Genomic DNA, 6,826 nt, shown 5'->3' on the forward strand with positions numbered 1-6,826 from the left:
TGCATTATGTGCTAGTCTCGAATTCAGCCAACGTCAGATTGATGATCTAAGGAAAGAACACGGCGCTGAAAGGTACTGTAGACTCTATTCATAGCAAGGTGGAGGTGGTGCAAAGGGAGAGAAAACAACGTAAAGAAACCTTGCTTGATGTGCAGTGTCGATCAATGCGGAGCAATCTAATATTCTCAGGGATACCGGAGAATGACAACAGCAGAGGCTGTGAGGACACAGTCTGAGACTTTATGTCAACTCAACTAAACTGCCCACTGATGTTGTGCGTAATGCCACTCTCCAGAGTCCATAGAATAGGCAAGGCCTCTGGAAATAGGCCACGGGATATTATTGCATGTTTTGATACATTTAAGCAAAAGGAAATGACGAAGAACATGGGGAGAGAACTCAGAAACACTGATTTTGGAATGAATGATCACTTCCCCACAGAGATCAATGAAAGGAGAAAAAAACTATATCCCATCATGAAGGAAAAGCGTTGCCTGAATCAACGAGTTTCCATGGTGATGGATAAACTTTATATCAACAGGCAATTGTGTCAGGAATCTAGAATAACTTTCTGGTTATTTTAATTCAATGTTTAAAACTGAGTTTGTGTGTTGTAGTGTATCATGACAACTTCAACTATAATGAATATATGCTATATTGATCTTCACTTGATAAGGAAAGTGCTGCATATAGCTCAGGTTCATGTATGTGGCCTTCCTAACAAAATACATGAGGTTTTTAACTTGGTCAACATAAATAATATTCATATTTTGGCTTTGACCGAAACACATTTAGATGCATCTGTAAATGATGGGCAAATTAACATTCAAGTATATAGTCTACTGAGAAGGGACAGGAACAGGAATGGTGGGGGTGTTGCACTGTATATTCAGAATCATATACATTTTAAGAGGAGGGATGACCTTAATGTAGGTCAAATAGAGGCACTATGGGCTCAAGTACATCTGCCTCACCAGGCAGCCATATTGGTAGGATGTGTGTATAGACCTCCTAGCTCTACGGTGTCCTATCTGGATGACTTATGGGTTTGACCAGGCCACAGATAGCAACAGAAATGTATTTATCTTGGGTGATTTTAATATAAATTGGAAGGATCACAATCATTTGAATAGAACTTTATCTTCAATTAAGTTGGGTCATTGTTCAGACACATGCATTGATCTGATTTTCTGTCATATACCATTGCAATGCTTAAAAGCCAGATCAATGCCAGTGGGCTGGACAGACCATAATATTGTGACCATAACCATGAACACCAAGGTTCCAAAGAAACCCCAAAGGATTGTGGTTAAGAGAAATGTTAAAACATTTAATCATTAGCTATTTCTAAATGATTTGGCTGCTGTACCCTGGGAGCTGATTCATCTAGAGGATGATTTAAATCACGCTACAGAATGTTTTATTGATTTGCTCACTGAGGTAATGGACCATCATGCCCCTATAAGAAACAGTACAGTTGGTGCTCGTCCATCTCCATGGATTGATGATCAACTGGGTGAGGCTTTTTCTCAAAGAAATATGAAAAAAGTCTTAGCAGCAAAGTCAAAATTAGAAATTGATTAACAGAATTATAGAACACTACGTAATTATGCAGTTAAATTGAATGGAAAGAAAACATTTTTATTTTACAACAATGCTTTTATTGATTGTAAAAATGATTGTAAAAAGGTATGGAACACAGTTAAGGGCTTACTTGGTACATCTATCTCATCATGCCCATCTAGTGTGGAGGTTGATAGGAGAATAATAACAAAACCAGTTGATGTTGACAATCATTTTGCAGATTTTTTTACACAGAAAATGAAATTTCTGAGCATCAATGTAGACGTACATTCTTCCAAACAAGCTATTGTCCAATGGATTGATGATCATATTATGAGCAATAAGATCTGCTCTTTTAGTCTACAAACGGTGGCAGTGGAGGAGGTGTTTGCTTCGCTGTGCTGCTGTTGTTTGCAAAAGTATGGAAGCATGTTAAACTGTGTCCTATTCCGAAAGACAGCAAAAAAAAACATTACTCCTGCCAATAGTCTACCAATTAGTCTACTTCCTACACTCAGTAAGATATTGGAGGGTATTGTGAGTAGACAAATGTGGGAGTACATGGAAAAGAATGATCTGATTACAGCCAATCCGCATGCTTTTCGCAAAAACCATTCCACTACCACTGCATTGGTTGACATGACTGACCAGTGGCTCAATGCTATGGATAATGACACATTTGTAGGTGTACTATTTTTAGATTTCAGTGCAGCATTTGATTTAGTGGATCTTGAAATAATTTTGACAAAATGAATGCAGTATGGTTTTAAGGGGGTAGCATTGCATTGGGTACAGTCATATCTAACTGACAGGAAACAGTCCACCTATATCAATGGTTCATTTTCTTCCCCTAATGTGTTAAACTGTGGAATACCGCATGGTAGCTGCCTTGGGCCACTTCTTTATTTAATATATACCAACGACCTTCCATATGCCTTGGTTGAAACTCAATCTACTATATTTGCAGATGATACTACAATTTATGCAGCAAGACAATCGGTTCAACAGGTACAGCAGGCTTTACAAGGAGATTTGGAGAATATCAGGAAGTGGGTTTGCCAAAACAAACTTGTTTTAAGCACCAAGAAAATCAAAGTTATGTTGATCTGTTCAACTAGGAAAAGGCAAAAACAGCATGGGATACAATTAAGTATGGGAGGAGTACAAATTGAAGAAGTGGCAGAAACCAAACTATTGGGAGTGCAGCTAGACAACTGCTTATCATGGTCGTCTCAAATAACTAATCTATGTAAAATAATTATTAAAACAGCATGCATAATCAGAAGGATAGCTAAATATTTACCAGGAACAATTCTTCAGCAAATAACACAAGCATTAATTGAGAGTCAGGTGAACTACAGTTCGGTGGTCTGGAGAAATGCATCATCAAATGAATACGTAGAATGTATGCACACATGACTGTAAGTCGCTTTGGATAAAAGCGTCTGATAAATGGCATATATTATTATTATAAGTTAGGAGGCTGCAGAATGCACAGAATAAAGCAGCAAGGATTGTTTTAAGGCGGAGATATGGTCCTTCTGTTGCAGTCATGGGTTGTTTTAAGGTGGAGATATGGTTCTTCTGTTGCAGTCATGGGTTGTTTTAAGGTGGAGATATGGTTCTTCTGTTGCAGTCATGGGTTGTTTTAAGGTGGAGATATGGTTCTTCTGTTGCAGTCATGGGTTGTTTTAAGGTGGAGATATGGCTCTTCTGTTGCAGTCATGGGTTGTTTTAAGGTGGAGATATGGTTATTCTGTTGCAGTCATGGGTTGTTTTAAGGTGGAGATATGGTTCTTCTGTTGCAGTCATGGGTTGTTTTAAGGTGGAGATATGGTTCTTCTGTTGCAGTCATGGGTTGTTTTAAGGTGGAGATATGGTTCTTCTGTTGCAGTCATGGGTTGTTTTAAGGTGGAGATATGGTTCTTCTGTTGCAGTCATGGGTTGTTTTAAGGTGGAGATATGGCTCTTCTGTTGCAGTCATGGGTTGTTTTAAGGTGGAGATATGGTTCTTCTGTTGCAGTCATGGGTTGTTTTAAGGTGGAGGTATGGTTCTTCTGTTGCAGTCATGGATTGTTTTAAGGCGGAGATATGGTTCTTCTGTTGCAGTCATGGGTTGTTTTAAGGTGGAGATATGGCTCTTCTGTTGCAGTCATGGGTTGTTTTAAGGTGGAGATATGGTTCTTCTGTTGCAGTCATGGGTTGTTTTAAGGTGGAGATATGGTTCTTCTGTTGCAGTCATGGGTTGTTTTAAGGTGGAGATATGGTTCTTCTGTTGCAGTCATGGGTTGTTTTAAGGTGGAGATATGGTTCTTCTGTTGCAGTCATGGGTTGTTTTAAGGTGGAGATATGGCTCTTCTGTTGCAGTCATGGGTTGTTTTAAGGTGGAGATATGGTTCTTCTGTTGCAGTCATGGGTTGTTTTAAGGTGGAGATATGGCTCTTCTGTTGCAGTCATGGGTTGTTTTAAGGTGGAGATATGGTTCTTCTGTTGCAGTCATGGGTTGTTTTAAGGTGGAGATATGGCTCTTCTGTTGCAGTCATGGGTTGTTTTAAGGTGGAGATATGGTTCTTCTGTTGCAGTCATGGGTTGTTTTAAGGTGGAGATATGGTTCTTCTGTTGCAGTCATGGGTTGTTTTAAGGTGGAGATATGGTTCTTCTGTTGCAGTCATGGGTTGTTTTAAGGTGGAGATATGGTTCTTCTGTTGCAGTCATGGGTTGTTTTAAGGTGGAGATATGGTTCTTCTGTTGCAGTCATGGGTTGTTTTAAGGTGGAGATATGGCTCTTCTGTTGCAGTCATGGGTTGTTTTAAGGTGGAGATATGGTTCTTCTGTTGCAGTCATGGGTTGTTTTAAGGTGGAGATATGGTTCTTCTGTTGCAGTCATGGGTTGTTTTAAGGTGGAGATATGGCTCTTCTGTTGCAGTCATGGGTTGTTTTAAGGTGGAGATATGGTTCTTCTGTTGCAGTCATGGGTTGTTTTAAGGTGGAGATATGGTTCTTCTGTTGCAGTCATGGGTTGTTTTAAGGTGGAGATATGGTTCTTCTGTTGCAGTCATGGGTTGTTTTAAGGTGGAGATATGGTTCTTCTGTTGCAGTCATGTGAAGTGTTCTTGGTTGGTCATCAATCGACAAGGTAATTGAAAAAAACATGCTTATTTTATTTTATAATATACATAATTTAAAACGGCCAAGTTCTATTCACAACGGTATTCAGTTGGTAAGAGACAGACATTCCGTAAATACTAGGAATAGATTGTCCACCATCTATGCGTGATCCAGACAGAAAAGAGAAATAGGCAAATTAACATTTCGATTTAGAGCAATACAGAAATGGAATAAATTAACTGAGCAAACTAGAAACCTTTCAAAATATAAATTTAAACATTATTTTAAAATAATTTAAATATAGTATATAGAAATGTTGTGGGACTATAGTAGATGAAGAATCAATATTTTTAGATTGAATGTTTATTAGGTCATTATGCTAGTATATTATGTATGTTTGTAATAGTGTGTTATATGTGAAAGTGTGTTTGTATTATAAATTGTATTTTAATGTTTAAGGACTCTTGGAAGATTAGTCCACATGGGGACTAAAAGAGATCCAAATAAAATCATTAGTTTTTCAACAGGACAATGACCCAAAACACACCTGCAGGCTGTGTAAGGGCTATCTGACCAAGAAGGAGAGTGATGGTGCTGCATCAGATGAGCTGGCCTCCACAATCACCTAACGTCAACCCAACTGAGATGGTTAGGGATGAGTTGGACCGCAGAGTGAAGGAAAAGAAGCCAACAAGTGCTCAGCATATGTGGGAACTCGTTCAAGACTGTTGGAAAAGCATTCCTTCTAAAGCTGGTTGAGAGAATGCCAAGAGTGTGCAAAGCTGTCACCAAGGCAAAGGGTGGCTACTTTGAAGAATCTAAAATATGAAATATATGTTGATTTGTTTAACGCTTTCTTGGTTACTGCATGATTCAACATGTGTTATTTATTTCATAGTTTTGATGTCTTTACTATTATTATACAATGTAAAAATAAAGAAAAACCCATGAATGAGTAGATGTGTCCAAACTTTTGACTGGTACTCTATGTTATCATTATGGGGCATAGTTCTAACTAGTCAAACATACAGGTCATCAAAAAGAAAGGAGGACCAAGGCACTCATCATATAATTAAAATGTATTTATTTGTATGGCATGTTCAATAGAAACAAAGTTTAAAAATCCGACGCGTTTCGGCTGCATGGCCTTCGTCAGGGAGTACAAAGAAATAATACAATGTCCTCTTTTGAACAGCTTTTCCAATTAGCTCTAATTTGAAGAGGGGGTGGTTACAAAATTGATTGGACACACCTGGTAAGCAATACTATACACATTAAAAAGTTAAATAGTGTAGCTATGTTATCAAAAAACCTTAAGGTTAGAACTACCTTTCTAGGCGCTCTGATACTTGTAGCTTGGAGTTGAATGTTTTGATAACATAGCTACAGTATTTCACTTTTTAATGTGTATAGGATTGCTTACTGGAAATTAATATAATTCAATATGTACTGAAGATACATTTGCAAGATTTGATCTTTCTTGAATCAATAGCCTATTTTTCAGAGCTTTATTGAGAGAAGTGTTGAATAATTTACAGTTCATAGGCTAGGTGTAAATACATCATGCTGCTTGGTTAGCAAGTGTCACTTCCTCCTGATTTGGTTCCCATCAAGGCTTGAACCCAGGACTTCTGCCTTCCTAACACACATGACTGCCCTCCTGAAGCATCTTACCAGTTGGCACCATGTGAAAAGCTAGTAATTTGCTGGCGCAAATGGGGACACTTCAGGCTGAGTAGTAGCCTAAGTGCTACATTGGCAAGGTTGAGTCACTGAATCCTTTTGGTGTATGTAGGAGTATAATGATCTGGCTCTTGTGTTCACATGAGATCATGAAACCACAAAGTGCTTTGGAATTCCCACAGAGCAAGCCACTATTGCCCAAGGTAAACAAAGAGTGTGTGTTTGTTACGAGTATGCGTTATTCAAGAGTCATCCAAAACACTTGATGCAATCCAAAACTTTACAATTACTATTTTCTTTGAGTCACCATGCCCTTAGTCTAATCAGACAAGTCTGAAACTTGCACTGGGTGACAAAAAAATGTTTTGTTGTGGCAGGAAATGCAAACTTGTAATGTGTGTAGGTTTAAACAGGCTTCTAAAGTTTGTAATTTCCAATTTAAAATGTCAGAATTGATTTGCATTAACAAAAA

The 6,826-nt window shown here is 38.2% G+C and overlaps 1 long non-coding RNA gene across 14 annotated transcripts; it reads left to right on the top strand.

Annotated features, from left to right (window-relative positions):
- The first annotated feature begins 867 nt into the window (after positions 1 to 867).
- On the top strand, positions 868 to 5,610 carry LOC127906167 (uncharacterized). Of its 14 annotated transcripts, none has more exons than XR_008060511.1 (4): positions 868 to 3,302; positions 3,346 to 3,990; positions 4,034 to 4,334; positions 4,378 to 5,610. It is a non-coding gene; the product is annotated as an uncharacterized LOC127906167 (long non-coding RNA). The 14 variants fall into 14 exon arrangements; XR_008060515.1 differs by having other exon boundaries at positions 4,034 to 4,291; XR_008060505.1 differs by having other exon boundaries at positions 3,346 to 3,609; positions 3,653 to 3,990; positions 4,034 to 5,610.
- Positions 5,611 to 6,826: the final 1,216 nt, after the last annotated feature.

The sequence above is a fragment of the Oncorhynchus keta genome, chromosome 11 (assembly GCF_023373465.1).
Source record: "Oncorhynchus keta strain PuntledgeMale-10-30-2019 chromosome 11, Oket_V2, whole genome shotgun sequence".
Lineage (NCBI taxonomy): Eukaryota > Metazoa > Chordata > Actinopteri > Salmoniformes > Salmonidae > Oncorhynchus > Oncorhynchus keta.